Source organism: Panthera leo, chromosome A2 (genome assembly GCF_018350215.1).
Source record: "Panthera leo isolate Ple1 chromosome A2, P.leo_Ple1_pat1.1, whole genome shotgun sequence".
Taxonomy (NCBI): Eukaryota; Metazoa; Chordata; class Mammalia; order Carnivora; family Felidae; genus Panthera; species Panthera leo.
Window position 1 is genome coordinate 131,680,399 of NC_056680.1, and position 24,371 is coordinate 131,704,769.

The 24,371-nt window shown below is 36.5% G+C and overlaps 1 protein-coding gene across 1 annotated transcript in view; it reads left to right on the forward strand.

The window, feature by feature from the left end:
* The window catches only part of FOXP2 (forkhead box P2), a 539,953-nt gene that overhangs the window by 394,753 nt on the left and 120,829 nt on the right, over positions 1 to 24,371 (forward strand). The gene's annotated exons all lie outside the window — the stretch shown is intronic.

The following is a 24,371-nucleotide window of genomic DNA, read 5'->3' on the forward strand; positions in this document are numbered from 1 at the left end:
AATGCTGAGTTTGGAAGCACAGCATTTGAAATGATCAAACAGAGGTATAATGAATTGTTCTTTCAAAAATATTTAAGCCACCCTACCTTAATATGAAAATCATATAAGCTCATTATAAGAATCTAACACGATTTTAAGTTAAATTATGGTTGGGCACTAAGTTACTTTTCCCAAAGGCACTTAATAAATATTAATAAATTGCTATAGTGTAGTAGATTTTTTAAGATGAAAATTATGTTCTCTGATTAGATGAGGAAGAAACCACTCATGAGAACTAATTATAGTAGACCCTTGACATTCACAAGGTATGCATCCTGAGATCTTCATGAACCCTCAAATTCAAGAAATTCCCAGTTCAAAAATGTGGAGAGGTCTATGCAGGCTTCTTTCCAAATACTATTGTTATTCTGAATTAGGCTACCATTGTCATGTGCAAACTGAAACATAAGTGAATCGCTTCCAGCTTTCAGTAAAAATTCTTTCTTGACTTCAAAATATCTTTTTTTTAAAGAAGAAATTTTTTTTAAAGAAGAATTTTTTTTAAAGAAGAATTTTTTTTTTTTTTTTTAATATCACAGGTTTTCCTACATTGGTGAGAATAGGTAGAGAACAGCAAAATACATTCATAATAGAAGAATCATGGGGGTGGAGAAGTTAGTTTATGTATATGAGAAGTTAGCCATGTAAAGAATGGATCAGCCTCCCCCCAGCATGCTTGATTCATTTTCATGGCCTGACAAATTACAGAAGTGGAATGCCTGGAACTTTGGAACTTGGTGGTTTGAAAATTATCAGACCAATCCTCAACGTCTGTGAATTTGAAGAGCCCATTCTGCTAGATCTTATACTCTAGCATATATGAGGAAGAATCCAGAGTGAACAAACAAGTTCCCCCTACCTTACTTGCTGATATTTTAAGAATTGGGAAAGACATTCAATATAAACGTTTTCTCCTCCTTCATTTTAAATCTCAATGACATTAATAAATTACCTGGAGTACTCTTTCAGAGTAGAAGTTGCCTGGAATATTTTTTAGGGGCATGTAAGAAGGCAGTGTCTTAGGAATGAAAAGACCTTTTAGAGGTTCAGTAGATGAGTAGAAGCTTTATTTTAATGGCCATGCGTTGTTAACTGGCCTAAGCATTCTGAGCTTCATATTTTATCCCTGAAATGAGAGTCTCTGCTTACATTCAGTTCACAGCTGGATCACATCCAGCTTACCTGGTGGTTATTTTTTTTAAGGCTTTGTTGTTTGATCATGCCAATTTTTATAGTTTTGCCATATAGACACAGAACATGCAGTACCTAGTAGTAAAGCATTTTGATAACACAAAATAGAAAATTCCTTTGCACAGTGCATACATTCTTACACTTCTAATGCTGACACTTGTGCTGCTGTAAAAGCTGCCACCTTGATATCTTCTGCTAGTGCTACTGCAAGTCTTCAAGTGACAAACCAAAGAACATACTGAGCACTGATGTGCTGACATGAGGAAAATCTGTTGTCTTACAGAAGAACTGTAGTAAATTCTTCAATAGAATATCTTTGGAAAAACAAACCAAAAACAAAAACAAAAACCCGCAAACAATAAAATCATCCTCTTCATATTCCACCTTCTTCCCATAGAACCAAGCATGTAACAGACATTTAAAACATACTAATTGGTGATTGAAATATGACTAAAGTTTTAGTTTCTCCAAAACTGGGGCATCATTGATACTTTTCTCTTTATTACAGAAGAATATATTTCCAATAACCATCATCAGTCTCCTGTGCAGTCTTAGAGTTCGCTTAGGCCAGTGTTTCTCAAATCCAAGAAATACTTCAAAACATTTAAGAAATGGAGAATTGGGGATCCACCCAAGACCATTCAGTAAATATTTGAGGGGGCTGGATTTTGGAAAAATCAAAATATTTTAGACTCTCCAGAAGATTCTAATGCAGCTGGTCCACAGAGTCATATGCAGAAATCCCAAACTACTTTTCTGAAACAGTGGGACCCTGTAATAAAAAGTACTGAATCTGGGGGCACCTGGGTGGCTCAGTCAGTTAGACTTCTGACTTCAGCTCAGGTCATGATCTCACGGCTCGTGCATTCGAGCCCCGCGTTGGGATCTGTGCTGACAGCTCAGAGCCAGGAGACTGCTTCAGATTCTGTGTCACCCTCTCTCTCTGCCCCTCCCATGCTCATGCTCTGTCTCTCTCTGTCTCTTACAAATGAATAAATGCTAAAAAAATAATAAGTGTTCTGACAATTAAAAAAAAAGTACTGATTCCGAATTCTCTTATTACAATACTGTGGCCTTTTAATGTCTGGAACTCTGTTCTTCAACCTACACAATGAAAACTGCTGAAATAATGGCACCTCATGTTCCTACCAGATTCAGCAGCCTTTGAATCCTGTCCTGTGTTTTGTTTTGTTTGTTTCCATATATATATATATATATATATATATATATATATATATATATATATATATATATATATATATTGTCTTTAAACCTGAGCTAATTCAAAAGGCCCCTGGCTAGATGGCTTGAGAGGTCTCTCTCCACTTATCCATGGATAATGGATAATTTCCAAATAATCCAGGATCATTTCCAACCATATTGTCAGAATTTTACTTTGAATCAGTTCTCATCAGTACTCTCAATGAGTAAAATCTTCACTAATGAACTCATTCTCTTCTTATATCTTTGATCAAAACAATTTGTTTTCTAAAGTCCTCCAACATATGCACTATGTCCAGTTGGCCTCCCTTTCAGTGTTAGAACCTTAAGGAAAAGGCTCATTGTCTTCAAAGACAGCTGTCTGCTACAGTGGCCCTCGCATGCTGATCTCATTGTTCACCGCACACTTTTTACGTGGTATGTGAGTGGCAGTTTCTCTAACATTACTTCGTGTCCCCACAAAGCTGACCTTGCCCTTCTTTTCTCAATATGCATTTCTCCACCTTCATCTAGAAGACTTCTGGGTACCTTTTACATTCTCGTTGTCAGCTACTCTGAAGTCTCTTTTGATACTCTCTCCTGCCACACACACAATGTAGATTTAATTATTCATTTCTATATATTACTTCTATGTCATATACCTACTTCTATTTTTATAGGTATCACACTGAATCAGAATTACTTGGAGGCTGGGATTCTGTCTTATTCATCTTCACATTTCCAGTGTCTGGCACATAGTGCATTTTGGGTAAATGTGTGGAGTCCATTCATCAGGGCTAGTTTATAATTGAGTTTCTCCTTTCTGCCATGCTCCAGATTTGTTTTTTTTTCACTTGCCCGCTGGTGCATGCCGACTTAGATAAAGTTGTTTTAAACTGAAATTATTTATCTCTCCCAACCCTTATACAATGCTTTCATCAACTTTTCTGATTTGTGTTCTACTGTGTCCAGATGTAAACCCTTCTGATCTAATTGGGTCATATTCCTCTGCTCTAATGTGAAAATTTCCCTTTTCTTCAACCTCTCACCGTGGCACAAAAGGCTATACGTCATCATATACCTGATACATCACAACCATGACCTAATCCTTACTGCTCACTGAACATGCTGTATATTTATTTATTCAGTCATTCGTAGATATTTACAGGTTGTTTCTTATATACCAGGCACTTTCTGGGGTGACATGAACCATAAGAACTTTGATACCTATTTGCCTTGGTTTCTATTTCTCCCATCTGTTTGGAAGGTCATTCAAACCTACCTACCCACTGCCTGCTACCTTAGTTGCCAGACTCCTACACACAATTTAAGGCCCTATTCCCTCAAGTCTTCTCTGACTCTTCAGAGAGAAATAATCCCTCACCCATGTGTATTTCAAGAACCCATATCGTATTTTTATTTTATCATCCCATATATGTTAGTTATAAAGATTCAGTTACATGACTAGATTAGTTGCATGAATCAGGTCACATTACCCACCCCCCTCTCACATTGCTAATTTATCTTGTCTTAGCTCTATTAGGCAGTCTGTTTATGACTAATACTTCAACCGATTCCTTTTCCTGTGTAGATAGCATGTAATATACTTATTTAACAATAACAATTCTTTCTCCTTTTTATCTTTTCTTAAATATTTTCTTTCCTGATTTTATCTTCTGGTTTATTAATTTTATAGATACATAACATTTTGCTTACAATAAGCTCTTTCCCCCTATTTATTCTGTTTTTCTTTTTTGAACAAGATATACTGCTTGATTATTCTGTACTAGCAATGTTCTTACCCTGCTAAATATCAATGATACTTTTCCTAAGGAACTGGAAGTAAGAAGTGTGCTTAGCAAAATTATACCAGAAATGTACAAGATTACAAATGAGATGTGAGGATTTTTCAAATGTCATCAAAGAACTATACTTTCTGTATGATTTATTGGCATATAACTTTTATGCGTTGATCGTATCTATTGATTTAGCCATGTGAATTTCAAATATTTCCACTGAAATACTGCCTAATTTTCTATGGAATTTGTCAGCTGCTCTTTTTAAGAATATAGATTTATTTTTCTCATAAAGCATGAACTCCTCAGATACGCAGTCTATATTTGGCTGGTACAACTGCTCAAGGATAACATGAAAGACCAACGTTTCTTTTAGCCTCCTGCTCCGCCCCTGTGTAGCCTTTGTCTTCATGGTCACAAGATGGCTGCCCCTTTTCCAGGCATGTTCCAGTCGGAAAGAAGGGGATGGCAAAATACAAATAAGCTTGTGCCAGCTGAATCAGAGCCCCTTTAATAACAAGTGTTCCAAGAAGCCTTACATGGTAGCTTCTGTTTCCTTCTCGTTGGCCTGAACAGTATCACATGAACACATTGCTTCAACTGAATCTGGGAAGCTGATTGATTATGTTTGACCAGGTACTTTGTTACGCTAAACCCAAACTTTTCATAGGGAAAAAAGGAACGATAAATTTTGCATCAGGCACCTAACGGTGTCTGCCACTAGCAGTTTACAATAGATGTTAGTGCCAACTCATTTGGCCCAAGGAATATGTGAAAAGAGATGATATGACTTGAGATACTTCAGTGACAAGTTTTGTTGTTGTTATTGTTGTTGTTTTTCTTCTAGGAAAATTTAGAAAGACACAAACCTATGTATTAAAGTGACTAAAGATGAGTGGGTTATAGGACTTAATTCTAAGCTTTAATATTTTTAGTTATAACTAAAATGTTCTTACAGATCCAGTATATATTCAGTACTGAGGAAAGCACAATGCTAGATCAAGTAAGCAGAGGTGATGCCTCTCCTCCTGGAAGTTGCTGCTGATGCTCTACAGGGCTGGTTAGGCACCCTGGTGCAACATGCATAGGCAGTGAAACAAATACTGAGAAGTTTAAATAAGTAAAGCATATGCATATATTGCATGTAGAGAAACAGTGTTTTTTTTTTTTTGAAGGGTGATTAAAAAAAATAGTCATAGAAGCCGAAATTTAAATAAGTTAAGGTCAGGAGAAAAATTTTCATTTGGCTATTATGTATTGGGTTGTGGTATTGCTGGAAAGCTCGAGAAAGTTCTGACTTTCTTTCCAGCTATAGTGAAGACAAAAGATGTATTTCATACTTTTTCTATATTTTCTGCAATTATCTTTGTTATAAGCCACCACACTAGAAGAAAACAGGAACTTTGTGGGGTAAGTAGAAGTTCGGAGGAAGCCTTGTTCTCCCCTCATCTCCAGCTCCACTGACATGTATGAGTTCCTGCTGTGTTCTGGGTTTCAGGTACTTTACCCCTGATTGGTCATTGTATTTCTACCTAACCCAGAATTGGTTAGTGCTGTTCCTATTTTACCTATGAGGAATTATAGGGCCAGAAAAGTTCAGTAACTTTCTCAAGGATCCAGGGATGAATATAAGTTCTGTCTGATTACAAGGTCACCTTTTTCATGAATGAATAATTTCTTTAGGAATTCTCAGTTTGGGGACAGGTAGGAAGACAGGAAGGGCAGAAATTTCTCTTCCTGCCTTTGGCTGCCTGTCTGGTTGAAGGATGACCTTTCTGGGGGAGTAAGAATGGGAGGTCCTTATGCTATATGTGACTATGCCCCACCAAACTGGGATTGTTCTGCTGACTGTGTGTCAGCCCTTGATCCAGGGCACCTTGAGAATAAGATTTAATCACTGGCTTGGATCTGAGATGCTGTAAGTGTGTAATGATTTTTAATAATCTTACCTTCTCTAATAGGTCCTGCATGCTTTGTAGTAATTATCCAGTATGAAATTAAAATGAACTTAGTCCATCTTCTTCTCAAAATACATGGTTTATGGAATTAGTGAAATTTGATTTTATCTTTCAAACAAAGGAAATAGTATAATGAACTTTCCTTTGAGAAACACATCATAGGGGCACCTGAGTGGCTCAGTTGGTTAAACGACCGACTTCGTCTCAGGTCATGATCTCATAATTCATGGGTTCGAGCCCCACATGGAGGTCTGTGCTGACAGCTCAGAGCCTAAAGTCTGCTTCAGATTCTGTCTTTTCCTCTCTCTGCCCCTCCCCCTCCCCTACTCACACACTGTCTCTTTCTCTCAAAAATAAATAAACGTTAAAATTAAAAACAAAATACATCATAAATTTTGAAAGCAAAGTAAGCCAAGTGACCATATTATTTTTATTCCCTAGTAAAATTATGATCTTTTTAAGGATTTGTTTACCTGTTTTTTATCTTGCTCTTCCTGTATGTGGTTTCTTTTCATTTTATTTCTAATACTTACTTGCAGTGGTCATTTTGCATATCATTAGGCAAGAAGATCAAACCCTGATACCTTTCCAGTGCAGGCAGCTAAATGTAGACTAGGTGCAAAGAAATAGGGAAGAGTTGGAAAGATATAATATTTGAGAGCTCATTTTCCCTCTAAAGAAGATGTACATTTCTTTCTCTCCCTTTTTACATTCTTTCCCCTCTTTCTTTATTACATTTTTTCCTTTTCCTTTCTCCCTCCCTTTCTCCCCCCACTCTGACCTGCAGGACCCATTTTGCACCCCCTTTAATAAATACTAGAATATTGAAATCAATCTATGAAATACAGAGATGTATATACATATAGTAAAAAAAAAGTGGGGGGGTTCTCCTGGGTGGCTCAGTTGATCACGTGTCTGACTTTTTTAAATTTTTTTTTAAGTTTTTATTTATTTTTGAGAGAGACAGAGCACAAGCGGGGGAGGGGCAGAGAGAGAGGGAGACACAGAATCTGAAGCAGGCTCCAGGCTCTGAGCTGTCAGCACAGAGCCTGACTAGAGAGCCCAACTCACAAACTATGAGATCATGACCTGAGCCAAAGTCGGACGCTTAACTGACTGAGCCACATAGGCGCCACCCCAAGTGTCTGACTCTTGATTTTTGCTCAGGTCATGACCTCATTGTTTGTGAGTTTGAGCCCCACATGGGCTCTGTGCTGACAGTACAGAACCTGCTTGAGATTCTCTCTTTTCTCTCTGCCCCTCCCCTGCTAGCTCACTCGCTCTCTGTCTCTCTCTCTCAAAAATAAGCATTAAAAAAAAAAAGACACTCAAGTGGTTTCTGATTAGTGATTCCTGAGTCTTTGAGAATACATGAACTTGTTGAAGCAGTGTGCAGTAAGAACCCAAGTTTCTGATGGAGCACTGATAAATGAATTACTCAACGCGAAGATGTATCTTGCCATCACTAAAGGGTCAAAATGGCATTGATTCACAATGTCATACCAATATAAATTGCTTTAAAGGAAACATCTGTTCTCGACATAATTGATAGTGAGAAATGTTTCTTAAACCAAATTAGAAATGATTACTTAAGCAATTGATGTAGTTATTTTATTTGGCATTCCCACTCAATAATTTCCAGCACTGCTAAACTAAAGTAAAGGTTGGCTAATATATTTTCTCCCCACTCCCTACCTTTTTGCTTCCTATTCTATTCAACTAGATACCTAGTTAATAAGAAGAGAGTTCAGGAGTAATGTAGATATAAATTGAAAAGCCTACTCTCTATAATTTCATATGAAACAAATGATTATCATGCTCCAATGGAAAAACCACAAGCAAAAAACAAAAGAGCAGTAAGATTTCAAAAGTGGTTTACAGTATTTCCGTGTATTAGAATTTACATCCTCAGTCAATCAATCCATCAAAGAAACATGACTGAATGCCCTCAGTGTGTTAGACACTTTGCTAGGCAGGCACCAGGTACCATAGGGGTTTCAAAATGTTCCTATCCTAAGGGAGTTGGCAATCTGGCTAGATAAAAATTCAGGATAATAACCATTTTTCTAAGCCATTTTAAACAAAACTCAGTGGTTTAAGGTAAAAAAAAAAAAACTCTGCTTGACAGTTATGGCTTTTTAGAGCATTCTATGGAATAAATTGGATTTTTCTTTTCTCTAAGTGTTTAGTGAATCAGCCATCACTCACAGACTGAGCAGAATAAGGTTTTCTTCATTTTTGTCCCTCCTAAGGCATTGTTTGTGGTTCCTTAAAATTTGTTGAGGACTGAGTTCCAAAATCTGAGAAGTACGGAAACAAGTCTAAGCATAACAAGTAATAGGATAGAGATGATTAAAAGGAAAATGGGAGAGCCAATCACAAAGGGGGTTTACTTTTACTCCGATTGTAAAGCAGAAGAAAAGGAGAAAAAAGTATTTTAATAATTTCTTCACATTTAAAAGAAACCCTCGTGCCATAGGTAGTTATGTATTTATATTTCTGCATTGCTGAGACTAAGGCAAGAGTATAAACCCTGTTTTAATAAGAAAAATCAAGAGCACTCATATGATGAATCTTCATGTCTGTAAAGGTTTTTAGGAGCTAACGTGTTGTATGAAAAATATAACTACTGTTCTATGTTTTATTGAAAATCTGCAAGTAGCCTAATTTTGAGTGATTATTAAAGCAATGTGTGCTCACAAAAAAAAATAATTCAGGCAGTTCCGAAAAGTATGAACAATTGAAATTCACCTGAACTCCAAGCTCCCGGTGATCGTGTTAACACGTGTATATATGCGATCACCTGCATTTCTGTGTGCATCCGTGCGTGTGGTATCATTCTGCCAGTCTAGAAATGAATGCAGTTTTATAGTTTTTAGACCTCTTACATGTAAGATTTATTTGTATATTCATCCATTGGAGTATAGCTTAGTTTCGGATCTAGAAAAGCATGAACGTGTTGTAAATGACCTGTCAGTGTTCAGTTGAGGTTTTGTAATAAAGAGAAGAGGTCAGATTCTGTGGTGTCAGGAGAGGCTTTGGATCCAAGGATTGGCTCCATCACTCACTAACTGTGTGAGCTTGGAGAAGGCAGTTTAGTTGTGTAACCTCATTTTCTTTTTTCTGTCAACTGAGAAGGTTTGACTTTGTCTGCAGCTCTAGAAGTTTATTATCCTAATCCTTTATTTTTAGCAAAAGAATAGACCTTTTCAGGAGCTTATATTTACAAAAAATCAACCTTCTTTACGGTTACATGTCAAAAGCTTTTAACTTTGATAACGAGCTAGTTTTTGTCGATAGCAAAAACAAAAAGAAACAAGATTATTTTAAAATTTAGAAATTTACAGCTCATTTACTGAGGTTAAAATATTCTGATACTCAGAGAAAAAGTGAAATTTGTTGTTAGAATATTATACAATTGCGTATTCATTACATACAAATATAGTTTTCATTCCATTATGTTCCACATGCCCCATGACATGCCAGCTTATCTGTTTAGAGTACTTTTCTGTGCGCTCAATTATATATGTAAGTTTTTTAATGAAGAAAAATAAAATAAGGAATATTTAGAAATATAATTATATAGAGGTCACAACTGTGAAAATTGCTTTTCTCACAATCACTATAACTTGGTTTTATTGCTGAAATTATATAGTAATAAAAATTATTTTTCTGCTCCTAGAGTAACCAGTCTTGGTTCTCGGTAAGAATTTGCACTATATTTATCTAAATAGAAAATAGTTCTTTTCTTTTATTATAGTCACTGTTGAAACAGTGTTTTCTGGAGGTGCTTGGGTTGCTCAGTCAGTTGGGCGTCCGACTTCAGCTCAGGTCATGATCTCACAGCTCGTGGGTTCAAGCCCCGCGTGGGGCTCTGTGCTGATGGCTAAGAACCTGGAGCCTGCTTTGGATTCTGTGTCTCCCTCTCTCTCTGCCCCTCCCCTGCTCATACTCTGTCTCTGTCTCTCTCAAAAATAAATAAACATTAATAAAAATTAAAAAAGAAAGTGTTTTCTAGTACATTTAAAGCCATGAGTTGAAATATTTCAGATCCTGTGAAGTGAAAAAAAAAGAAACTTTAAAATATTTTGTTATTAAAAATGTTTTCTCCTGTTTATTTATACTAATGGCTATTATTCAATTGAAAACCAGCTCTGAGTGATAAGAAAGAATATTCTGGGGTCAGAATGCCTGGTCTATAAGGCTGGTACAGGTTTTGAGAGTTGAGCAAATCACTTAACTCTTTTGACTCTCAGTTTCTCTTATGCTGAGAATTGGTAAATAATGAGCATAAAAAATGTAATAGAAATGCAAGCTACAATGAATGTTTTAAGTATTTTCATCTTCTACTATAATGAAAGCACTTGTAAAAATGGGATTCTGAATGAAATACTGAACTAAGAATTGAGGCATTCAATGTTTACTTCTATGGAAGTCAACAGCCTGTAAATAAACAGATCGTCTCTATTGCTCTAGTTCATTACTGTTCATGCTCTCATTCAATTTTCAGGAAATAAATAACATCTTTAGAAAGCTCTAATTTCATTTCCCATGCATAATAGAAGATTAAAGAGAGACAGTTTTGTTGACAGATTACATGGGTCTCTTAGATTCTACCAGCTAGAATCTTAACTGAATGATTTAAATACATGAAGTAGAAGAATATGTAACAATAATAATCTGACTTCCTTTTTGATGGCACTGAGTATATATTTCAATACACATAAACAAAGTGTATCCTTTACAAGATGAAAGTAAATCTCTGCTCATTAAATTATGATACAGTTTTGTTAAAACATAAATGGAATCCAGTTTAGAAAAGATGTTCCAAAAGATGCCACAATTATCCGTGTTGCAAACACATTTCCAGATCATTTGTAGCTATTGCTTGATTCTCCATTAATGCATTTGCTGTTGATTCTCTGGTTATATTTCTTACTGAAGTTTTCTAGATATATTTTTATTGTTCTTTTTAATCCTTTTTGTTGTATATAAAATACATGTTACATGTTACTTAAAAAATAAGAAAAACCTCCAGCGATAAAAATCAGTATTCTCACATGTTGAAACAGAGGAGGCCAATAATGTAAGGGTTTTATGCTTATTCCACTAATTTGGTTTTATACTTATTCCTCTAATTAATGTTATTATTTGATTTTATGCTTATTCCACTAATTAATATTGACTTAATAAATATTATGGCTTGTATAAAACTTTCACCAAAATTTTAAAAGTCAGGAAACATTTAAAAAATAAAAGATCTTCGAAAAATAAGATGCGCGCATTACTGTTTGGAACACACACATACCCATTGAGATTAGTGTGATGTGATTTGTCCTGCAGCTGCTTCAAATTAAGAACAGGTGTGGAAGACAGATTATGCAAATACTCATATTAATGTAATTGTCAAATTGGTGTGTTTACCATTGTGCTTTTAAAGAGTAGACTGTACTCCTATTTTAAATGTAAATTAGCTTCATTCTTGAGAGCAGCTATTGGATAATGAAACATGGTCCTGGCTTAGAAATGAATAATTTCTAATAGTAACACAATTCTAAAATTTTGACATTTTCTTTCCTGGTAAACTGTTTAATGCATTTAAAAAATGGCGACTCTATACTATTTTTAGTACATATATAGCCCTGGTGGTTTTGTGCAAGTTTGTGATCCTGGCTCTGGGCTACTATTTTCTTTTTCTATTGTTATGCATAGTGATTACTGTGATAGCTTTTGCTCTCCTTCCATCTTTTCTAATTCAGAACACATCTCAGCTGTCCATCTTTGTGGACCTAAACTCTCAAAAATAAATTCTTTGGAGAAGTTACATTATATTTATTTTAATAATAATCATACCTCGTGGAATCTAGTTACTTTCAATTGTATTTTCGTATTTTAAGTGTCAAACACTAATTTTGATATTTTAAACCATGTTTTGCGAATACAGAGCAGCCTTTTACTACTAGTTCACTCATGTATCTGTGTGAGGATTTTGTACTTGCTCAGTGTAGTGATACAGACTCCCCTGCCCAATAAAGGGCTTTATCTTAGTCCCCATCCGGCCTTTAGTGACAGGTGTTGTGGGTGATCATAACTAAATAGGTGACTAAGCCAATGAAAAGGAAAGCTGAGGCGTCAACCAGAGATGTTAGAGAAGTCACATTTCCCATGTTCCTATTCTTTTTTAATGCCTCTTTTTCTCTAACAAAAGAGAGATTCTAAAGCATTTGTGATTTTATTTCACTTGGCTACCATATATATTCAGTGCTCACTTGATGTACCCGATAATGTGTTTATTTATGCTGTCTTATTTCAGAATAGGAAACAGGCTTGGAAAGGTTAAATTACACTATCTGAGGTCACATAGCTGGTAGTTTGAGCTGCTACATGAATTCAAGTCTGTCTGATTCCAATTCCTGTGCTTTTTATCCTGGTATTAATCACTGATAGCATATGCCTCTTAATTGCTGTCCAAAAGGTCTCTCAAATTTTTCATTTTTGGAAAACAAGTTTAAAATAACAAGGATGATGAGGTATGAAACGGGAATCCTGCCTTTTCTTGATTGTCTTCATTGTCCAGGATCTAGATCCATTTGTGACTGCGATAAAGCTGTGGTTTGCAAGGGAAGAGATGGGGGAATTAGTGGAGACTCCCTGGAGGAGTCTCTGTCACCACTATGGTTAAAAGATTCTACTGGAGTGATTCTGACTTCCAATATTCCTTTCTGTCCTGTACTTCATCATCTCCACCTGTTGGGAGGCACTGTTGACAATGCAGTGGGACTTGATGATGCAGTTAGATGTTTACCCAACAATGTGTAGAATAATCTTTTGATATGAAAAAAAAAAGTACAGGGCAGAGCTGGGACTCTGCGGGAGTTTCTCTTGGCATCATGAGAGTTTTCTATGCCTAATGGGAAGAGTTTCTGTCGGAAAGAGTACTATTTTTAAATAATTGATCCTCTTCCTTAAGGTTTCCTCTCTACCTCACATCACAGTCAGGAGGGAGAAGAGGTTGATAGGGAGCAAATTATAATCAGAGATGCCAACAAGATAAGCTTCTGTGTGTGCAGCTTGCAGTCTCTATTCCTCATTAAAGAGTCTATCATTTATCATTATTGGCAAGAAAAGGAGCTGCCACTGAGACCAACAGCGGATAAAAAGTAGCTGATCCAAGGGCTGCTGCTGCTTCCCCTGCAGGGATCAGAAAAGGACCTGCCACAACTTCTAGTCCCCTCGTAAATTCCTAGGGCTACATGATTTCAATTGCTCCTCAACGAGGAGTAAAGCACACGGTAAAGGAGATGCTGATACTTTCTGAATTTTGACCAATGAAAGTATGATTCAGTGTTTTGTCGTGATGCGTAATAGATACAGCAGTTGCTCTGCGTACTTCATTCATGGAGTCAAGTCCAAATCCGAAAATACATTTCTATGGAAAAGATTCCTGAGGGGTAATTAAAGGTCTTGCCCAGTCCATCGACTCCAAGGACATGTAGGGTTAGCGCCTCCTCCAAAAAGGCAGTGAATGGCTCCTTTTGGTCCTGCCACTCACTACTTACGATGTATCTGTTAAAATTGAGGATAGATGCATTTCAGAAGTACTTTAAACAAGAGTGTCTTACTTCTAGTATGACGTTTAAAAGTGTATCACTACAAGACCATCAGCTAAGCTAAGGTTTCTACTAACAAAAAATTGATAACTTTATGGATAGTTTTTGTTGTTTTTGAAAAAAAACAAACAAAACCCTGAATCAAGTTGAAAGCTACACAGCACTTCTAATGCATTACTCTCTGTTTTATTTCACCTATTAAATTATTAGTTTAACTTATTTCATAGTAATTTTAATTTTTTTCAGATATGGAGATTAAAACGTAAAATGCATTTTTTTTAAATTAAGCAAGAAAGGCTTTTTCTTTAAAAAATGTTAAATCCCTACCCTGAATTCTTGGGCTCTAACCCTATGTCCATACATTCTTGGACAATGTGTCAAGGTAAAAAATCTAAGGTTTATGCTTGTGCTCAGTGTCTTGACTTGAAATAGTCAGAATATTGACTTACTTAGAAATTGGAAGCTGGTTTAATGCATTGTGCCAGCCGTCCTGAAAGCCATTTCAATAGACTCTGTACCCTGGCATTTGTTTTAGAAATAATTGCATGCAAATGTAGCTTAACATCTGTACTATGTCTCTTAATCCTAACCAGGCATTTTCCATTAGATGGAGTCTGAAAATCACATTAAGAAAAATATATCATCTGTGAAATTATATTCTGAATGCCCCAAATAGCAAGGAAAGGGGCAATATCCAGTAAATCTAGTACGAAGCATTCCTTTCTTTTTCTGAACCCCAAATTTTAAAAAGTTCATTTCATTTCCTTGAGTGCTGCATTTATAAAATTGAACTAAGATCTTATGTTTTCCAAAGTTTTCAGTGTAGTTAATCACAAAACTTTCTGGGAGATAAAAATATCCTGGTGTGTCACATCAAGTTATTTTTCTTAACTTTTGCTTGGTAATACAAAAGTTAATTTAGTTCTGTACCTTTATTGGGACATGATTCAGGCACATTACATTTTAGTACTCTTCTGGTCTTGCACCCCAGTTTTCCAAATGAAATTTTGATACTGAACTGACTTTAAATATACTTGAATTTACCAGTAGACTTAAGGAATTGGGAAAAAATAATAAGGAATAAGACATATGTAAGGTCCTAGGAAAGCAGCTGACTGGAAGGAGGAGGAAGGAAAATTCCTGGAAACAAAAAGTGATTTCTTGCCACCGTAAAGATTTTAAAAGAATCACTTGTGCCAACATGTACTGGTCAGTTACTTTCAGGATCACAGTTATAGTATTCTAAATACTTCCGAAATGTTTTATGTATTTAACCCTTCAATGAATCCTCCTAGAGAAAAGGCAGATGAAGTACACATTTAGTGATGAGAAATTTGATGCACGTGAAGGCCACTTTACGTGATGCTCTTGAAGATCTGGCCTCTGCTTCTCCCTTTTGTCCTCATGCCTGCCACCCTGTCTGTTCTCTGGCCTTGCTAGACCATCTGTCTATGTTTCTCTGAATGCAGCAGGGGGTCATTTAGCTGCAAGCCTTCGTATAGGCTGCTCCTTTGATCTTGAAAGCTCCCTACCTCCACCCACCACATACCCATTTTGTATATCGACATCTACTCATCATCACCTAGGCTAAAATCCTTTTCTGTCCTTCCTCTATGCTTCCGTGGCACCCTGCGCATCCATCTTTTATAGCATATAATATGTTACTAGTCACTAGTAGTTTGTCTTCCTGATTTGACTATAAATTCTTTGGGTTAGGTGCTACCACTTGACTTTGTATCCACAGAAGTGAGAGGGACCCCCACCCAAAATTTGGTTCAGATGTCAAAGCTCATGACACTCCAAATACCAAGAGAACTTTGAGAGAAATTTTCTTCCTCACACAAGAAAGAGACTCCTGGGGAGAGCTGACTGGACACCAGCAGGTCCAGGAGGGAACGGGTTGGGTCTTTCTAGGGCCTCTGACGTGAGTTGGAGAAAAGATCCCTTGAGTGGGGATTTAAGTTTCCCTACAGTGGCAAAGGAGAGGTGCGTGCGCAAGCTTTCTGCCCAGACATTGGACCAGAGGGGAAGGGGAGGTTGAGGATTAAAAAGAAGTCAGCAGCCAAGATAAAAAATAGAATAGAACTCATTATGGTGACATAAAAGATGTGATCAGTAAATCTGTGGTGTCCTGTGCTGGCATACAGGACCGCTGCTCTGTACATTCTCACTTCATAGAGAAAGCTGTTTTCCCATGGCGTACTCTGACCCTGTATTACCTCACCTAACTCAAGGTAGCAAGACACATCTGCATTTTCTTTCAACTACAAAGTAAAAAAAGAAGAGCATAAAACTGGGACTGTTATTCTTATGTTTGCATAGTGATTTCTGCTTAGCCTCAACACACTCAGGAAAAGGAAAAATCGTATTACATTCAGTATGTTCATTTTATCAATTCACTAATTATTAGATACTTAAATTTTTCTCTTCTGCCCTCCAGATGTTCGTGAGAAATCCAACTCCCTATTTTTTTCAGAAGAGCTTAAAATATTTTCTTGAATAAAATAAGCAAGCAAATCACAAGAAAAATTACAATAGTCACTAATATTCTGTAGGAGTATCTCAAGCCAGAAGTGTCTGTTAACTGCTGCCTTCATCCCCTCTTAAAATATAATAACTACATCACTTGTAGAAGCACTGTGGGCATCTTTTGTTTTTCAGTGACTTTAGACACATGAGAGATACTTGATTAACATCCCTGGAGATTCAAGTTGTCTACATAGTCAGGGAACAGTTGTAGGTCTTATCCTTCTCACAGACGGCAGCCAGGTCATCTGTCCCATCCTTGATCTCAGCCTCACCTGTGCAGACAGCCAGGTGCTTGGGTAAAAGGTGTCCATATCTTTCTATCCTTGACTCCTCTGCTGAGATTTGTAACAAGGGTGCCAATTAGTGCCAGTTATGATGGCAGTTTTCTGAGGTGAATGAGACAGGATTGACAAAAACAGAGCGAAAAATCTGACTTCAACATTGTTATATTCTGTAATTTTTCTTAATTCTTCAGTACTTTTTCACTATGAAATGGGGATCAAATCTTATTTTGGAAATTTCAGTGTGTTGAATTGATTACTATTAAGTACTTTAAAATCACAAATCTTCCCAAGTGTCTGTGGTATCTAGATGGAGACAATGGCAACCTTCTGAAAAAAGTGTTGACTGACTAAATAGAATGAAATAATGAAACTTACCTGTAATGCAAATATCCTGAACACAAAAGACAAGGTTTCTCAAAGTAGAATTACAGAAGCTCTAAATCACAATCACCAAGATGCTTTTTTAAATGCATATTCTTATACCCTATCCCAGATCTTTTGCATCTGATTCTCTAGGAATGTAGCCTTGAAACTGCAGTTATAACAACTTATCCAGAGATTTTTTCACATGCTAAAGTTTGAGAACCTGTACAATTGTGCACAGAAGCCTTAAAAATAAATACAAAAATATGACCTTTTGGGGCGCCTGGGTGTCTCAGTGTGTTGAGCATCTGACTTTGGCTCAGGTCATGACCTCGCAGTTCGTGAGTTCAGGCCCTGCTTCGGGGTCTCTGCTGTCAGCACAGGGCCCACTTTGATCCTCTGTCCCCCTCTGTCTCTGCCCCTCCCCCTCTCTCAAAAATAAATAAACATTTAAAAAGAAAAGCATGACCTTTTGTAAATAATTTCAGCTCCTTGGACTTCATTTCCCTTGTCTGCAAAGTGATTCTTTGATGGCCACATCATGTGCTCCTCAACTTTATGTGGGTTTTGCAGTCTGTGCCACAGGGGGAAAAAAAGGAAGGCAGGGCTAACCCAACCACTTTGAGCCACTGGACTTAGGAAATATACAAAATCTTTTCCAGGCATTAGTTCTGTTTTCTTCACCTTTTCTTCAGAGCTAGACAGCTTTGAATCTGTTTTTCAAACATGGGCTGGAGAAGGATGAAGCAATTTGAATTTGCTAAGCCAACACAGAACGTCCTGGCACAACCCTGGCCACACTGTCCCGGGGGCAGTTTCCATAAGATATAATGAATGGCCTCAAAACAGCCAACCAAACCAACAAACTAAACAGTTGGAGTAGAAGAAAGGCCAACCAACTGTTTAATTTTGTTCTTGTTTTATACCAGGTCAAGAGTGGCCATATTTCTTGACTAGCTAAACACTTTTTTTAAAAACTTGTGTACCTTTAAAATGTGGACTACGGTTCCATTCAGATATCATTGTATTTCAGCTTTTTTTAAACATGTTAAAGAAAAGGGCACCTGGCTGGCTCAGTCAGTGGAGCATACAACTCTTGATCTTGGAGTTGTGAGTTCAAACCCTATGTTGGGTGTAGAGATTACTAAAAAATAAAATCTGGGGCACCTGGGTGGCTCAGTCGGTTGAGCGTCTGACTTCAGCTTAGGTCATAATCTCACGGTCCGTGAGTTTGAGCCCCGCATCGGGCTCTCTGCTGACAGCTCAGAGCCTGGAGCCTGCTCCGCATTCTGTGTCTCCCTCTCTCTCTGACCCTCTCCCGTTCATGCTCTGTCTCTCTCTGTCTCAAAAATAAATAAACATTAAAAAAAATGTTTTAAATAAAAAAATAAAATCTGAAGAAATGTTAAAGAAAAGTTTGAGCACAGCTTCCGCCAACCTCAAGCAACAAACTTATTTAAAACATTTTTATTTGTTATAAACGATCAATATATAATTCTTGCCTATTTTTCTATGAAACGTATACCTTCATCAACTTTGCAAAAATTATATTCTTTCTTTTAGAAGTCACTTCACCTTGTTACTGAATGCAAACACAATCATATTAATTTTTGCTTTGCTGCATCAGGTTTCTAAAAAGCTAAAAGATAATGTATTTTATTTTAATTTTATTGAAATATCATTGACATACAATAATATATTAATTCCAGGTATGCAATGTAATGATTCAACATGTATATACATTATGAAATGATCCCCACAATAAGTCTAGTTAACATCTGTCACCAAAGTTATTGCAGTATTATTGACTCTATTTCCTATGCTGTACTTTACATACCCATGACTTACTTAGTTTATAATTGGAAGTCTGTACCTCTTAATCCCTTTCATCTATTTCACCCATCCTCCCACCCCTCTGGCCACCACCCATTTGTTCTCTTCATTTATGAGACTGTTTCTGTTTTGTTTTTTTGGATTCACATGTAAGTGAACTTATATGGTATTTATCTTTCTTTGTCTAACTTACTTCTCTTAGCAGAATACCCTGCAGGTCCATCCATGTTGTCACAAATTGCAAGATTTCTTTCTTTTTTATGTCTGAGTAATACTGCATTGTATACATGGATGCCACATCTTCATTATTCATCATCTTTTGATGGGACTCAGGACGCTTCCATGTCTTAGCTATTGTGAATAATGTTACAATGAACATAGGGGTACATATATCTTTTCAAATTAGAGTTTTTGTTTTCTTCAGATTCAGAAGTGGAATTGCTGGGTGGTATGGTATTTCTAACTTTTTGAGGAACCATTGTACTGTTTTATTTTTTCTTTAATTTATTAATTTATTTTGAGAAAAAGAGAAGAGGGAAGGGCAGAGAAAGAAGGAGAGAATCACAAGCAGGATCCCCACTGTCAGTGCCAAGCCTGACAAGAGGGGGACACTTAACCAACTGATCCACCCAGGTGCCCCATTCCTCCCCACTGTCTTCTGTAGTGGCTGCACCAGTTTACATTCTCACCAATTGGGCCCAAAAGTTTCCTTTTTTTTCCACATCCTCGTCAACACTTGTTATGTCTTGCCTTATTGATACTAGCCAATCTGACAACTGTGAAGTGATATCTCATTGAGGTTTTGATTTGCATTTCCCTGATGATGAGTGATATCAAGGATCTTTTCATGTGCCTGCTTGCCATTTGTACATCTTCTTTGGAAAAGTATCTGTTCAGGTCCTCTGATTTGGAGCATTTGTTTTGTTTGGCATTGGTTGTATGAGCTCTTTATATATTTTTGATATTAACCCCCTATCATTTGTAAGTATCTTCTGTCATTCAGTAGGTTTCCCTTTAGGTTCATTGTTTCCTTTACTATACAAAAGCTTTAGTTTAATGTAGTCCCAATAATTTATCTTTGCTTTTGTTGCCTTTGTGCCTTTGCCTGAGGTGATAGATCCCCCTAACACCGCCAAAAAAAAAAAAAAAAAAAAAAAAAGGATTGCTAAGGTTGATGTCCAGTAGTTTACTGCTTAGGTTTTCTTTTAGGAGTTATATGGTTTCATATCTTATGTTTAGGTCTTCACTCCATTTTGAGTTTATTTTTGTTGTCAGTGTAAGAAAGGTCCAGTTTCACTTTTTTTTGTTGTTTTTTGTTTTTTGTTTTTGCATGTAGCTGTCTAGTTTTCTCGACACCATTTGTTGAAGAGACTCTCTTTTCCCCATTGTATATTCTTGTCTCGTTTGTCATGGATTAATTGACCATATAAGTGTGGGTTTATTTCTGGCCTCTCTGTTCTGTTCTGTTGATCTATCTGGCTATTTTTGTGCCCGTGTCATTACTGTTTGGATTAATATAGCTTTGTAGAATGGCTTAAAATTTGGGATTGTGATACCTCCAGATCTGTTCTTCTTTCTCAAGATTGTTTTGCCTCTTCAGGATCTTTTATGGTTCCATATACATTTAAGGATTATTTGTTTTAGTTCTGTGAAAAATGTTCTTGGTATTTTGATAGGGATTGCATTCACTCTGTAGACTACTTTGGGTAACATCATTTTAACAATATTAGTTTTTCCAATCCATGAGCATGGTATATCTTTCCATTTATTTGTGTCATGCTTAATTTCTTTTATCACTGTCATGTAGTTTTCAGAGTACAGATATTTTACCTCCGTGGTCAAAAGATTTTTTATTCATGTGAAAGAGGTTTTGATTTGTATCATGAAGTCTAATGAGAGACTGAAAGCTATTTGTATGCAGATATGATGTCTTGGGAATTTGTGTATACTTTACAGCGTGTAGTACTGCATACATAGTAGGACTTTAATATTTTTATTTGAAAAAAAATTGAATGTTCTGAGGCAGTAATGACAGCGAATAAATATTAAGTACATTGTTGAACATATGGGTTCCAGCACTGTTCTAGATACAAATCAGTGTATTTAATCTTATGATGGTGTCATTTATTACCCTTCCTAGAGAGAGGGGCCAAGAGAGGCTAAATAACTTGCTCAAGTTCACACCGCTACTAAGTGTTGAGTCAGGATCTGAACCCTGTCATACTGTCTCCAGAGCTAGTATTTTTGTTTTCAACACTGAATGGCTTACCTTTTATTGTTTTAACAGAAAATTACAATGATCCATATTTAACAGAAGAATAGATTCCTTCTGAAGTTAATGTCGAAAGCTCATTCCAGTACACTGTCCTGGCCTTTTCACTGTTAAAAGGTTCTTTTGTGCTTATTTGAAACAGATGCAAACATTTAAAATATCCATTCACATTGTATTTCCCTGCAATTTGCTGGAATATGTCAGGTTGCCTGTAGGAGACCCATTTCTAAATGACTGATTTCATTCGCCTTGCTACTCCTTTACAGACCCACAACTTCATGAATCTAGTAAAGCATGGTTGATTAGCGACTTATTAGCCTCTTTCACCAATATTCTATCACTTTCTGTTGTAGAAAGCTCTAGGACAGGCAGGAGAAGAAGCTGGGTGGGTTTTTCAAAGCACAGTTTTTTCAACCAAGCCTTTTGGCAAGACAGGGTGACGGGCTAATGGTAGTGCAAAATTTATTCCCACATACTTTTAACTCCAGGAATTATTAGTTTGGAAGTAGAAGCTTTTGCCTTTCAAATGATTTGCTTTCTCCTATTATTGTTCTTGAGTAAACTTTAAGTTGGCTTTCTATTTTCACAAATTTTGCTTTTTAACTCTTGCTTGCTCAACTCTTTCTTTCTTTTTATTTTAATTTTTTCAAAGTTTATTTATTTATTTTGAGAGCTAGAGAGCAGGGGAGGGACAGAGAGAGAGAAGAAGAGATGGAGAGAATCCCAGGCAGGCTCTGCACTGTCACTGCGAAGTCTGACTCGGGGCTCAAACTCAGGAGCCCAAATCAAGAGCCGGTTGCTTAACCAACTGAGCCACCCAGGCACCCTGCTTGCTCAACTCTTTCTATTGTTTAAAATGCATATACTTTATAATTTTGCATGCTAAGTGGCAGGGGCAAAAAAAAATGTCACTGTGAGTCGTTAGTGTGGGGCAGTCCCTATCTCTTGTCCCTAAGGATCAACGAATGACACTATCATTTTAGTGTACTTTATTTCTATCTGTGTTAATAAGAATGATTTGGCATTGTCCATCTGTGAGTGTTTTGGTGAATTAAAGTTTCTGATTAATAAAAATATGACGTTATGGATTTTACAGAATCAAAAAATAATGAAAATATACTTTGTACAGTGAGAACATATATTTTAATGATCTGAAGGTCTCTCAGAAGCATGCTGTGTATCAAAGTTTATCTCATTGTTTATCATTTAAAACCACATTTGGGAAATCTTTGAGAAGCAACTCAAGAAAATACGTTTGGATTATACTTGGATTTATTGAAATTATATTTCTGAGTCATTTGAGCTAAGAATGGAGAATATTCTCTCTCACCGTGAAGCTCCAGGCTACTTTCATCCCAAACCTCTCATCTGTAGAGAGGAGTAGTGAAAATCTCCTCATAATAAAATCCTTCTGATATTTTCACACCTGTATTCCTTAAATGGTACATACACCATTTTATTCCATAGCATCTTTTGTGTATTCCTTTTATCACTGTACTTGTACATTATCTGGAAATTTCTCATTTCTATATTTCTCGAGTGTCGAGGCTTATTATGTAAGCTTCTATGTATCCTTCCTTCTGACCCCGTGACTGGAATGGCAGATCTTCAGGACTCCAGTGTGTTTTGTGGTATGTTGAAGACACAAAGTACAATATTTGATTTGGGTGCTCTTGAAAGAGTTTAAGGTGATATTGCTTATTTATGGAGTTTAGTTTTCAGTATAAATGTAAATAGTGTCATGGCGCCTTCGGAGTTCTGGCGATGCTCACTTGTTTTTGCTTTTATGTTGACGAGTGTTCATCTGAGGATTTTTTGCTAGTATGGTTCATTGCTACAGTATGGGGTCGCATTTCATTTTTTTTTAGGATGCTTATGACCTTGTTAAATAGCAGTCCAAAAATCATGTGGCTTGTTTTGATTTTAACCAAAGTTACAGCTGCCTAGCTGTAAAGCAGTCAGTTTCTCTTATTATGACTAGTTCTTCAACTTGTACTGTTTTAAATTGCCTGCAATTAGCATATTTCAACCTTATTTTTAGGTTTAAATTGCAGTGTGAGAGTGTACTCTCCTCTTAGCTAATTAGTGCTATCAAGGAACAGTAGGTTACCTCATTAGTACCATGTGCATTTAATTAAAGAAGAGAAAATTGGAGTTAACCTCATAGTTAATATTTTCACAGAGTGCTACAATGCCAACACCTTCAATTGGAGTCACACCCCTGTGTATCTAATTATGCACTGGTGCCAAATAAGGTTAGCAAGGGTACTACAAGGCTGTTGACAAAATAATTTAGATGAAAACGTGTTTGTTGGATTCTGACAGTAAAATATAACTTGAACATTTTTTTTTCTGTAGTCCTCATCTGCCAGCATCAGGTTAACATACTTCTTCATAGGAAATGAAAGGAAAGGTATATTTTGGAAGCCATTTTTCCTGTTTGAATTAATGCTGCTCTTATCTTGCAGAAAATGGCACGTAGTCATGTAAAGCATATACAATCCGTTTCTTAAACAGAGACCCTGAACTTCAGAGATGTATTTGAAAAGAATTATTTATAAGATGTAATATTTACATGCATCAAACCACTACAAATACTCCCTGACACCCCTACCACAGCCCTCCTTGCTTTTCTTCTTTTCTGATATAATTTCCCTTGTGGATCTTATGAATGGGGATCATCCTTTCATATCATACATGAAGTCTAAGGATGTGTTGTCACATGGTCTGTTCAAATGCAGTGTAATCCTTTTGCCCTTCAGACAAAATCTTTGAAATGTCTCATGCTACTTAGGTAAAAAATGACATTCCATGTCATTTATCAATAAATAATCACTTTGCTTTTACAGATAGAAATGCAAACTATACATTTGAGTGTATAGAGTAGTTCTCAGTGCAAGTGGTACAATTCAACAGGTTTTCACAGAGATTCTAGAGTTTGGCTCCGTGGTCTCAAATATATATTTAATGGCAACATTTGTGTTAATAGTAATGCATGGCCAAGGCAGCTTAGTTAAAGAGATTCCTGTGATTATCCTCACATTTCATGACAAGACAGGATTCATGTTCATCTGTATTGTTATAATGGAGTACAAATCAACAGTTAGCTTTTTCAAAAACACATAATTAAAGTTTTAAGGATAAATACCACCCCATACTCTAAAATCACAGTATCATTTAAATTTATAGGAGTATTCATTAACATTGGCCATAATTTTAGCTTAGAAATGGGAAGTGAGGTTGCTAAGTCAAGATCATGGCAGACGAATTATTTTTGGTTAGTGGTTAATTCATTA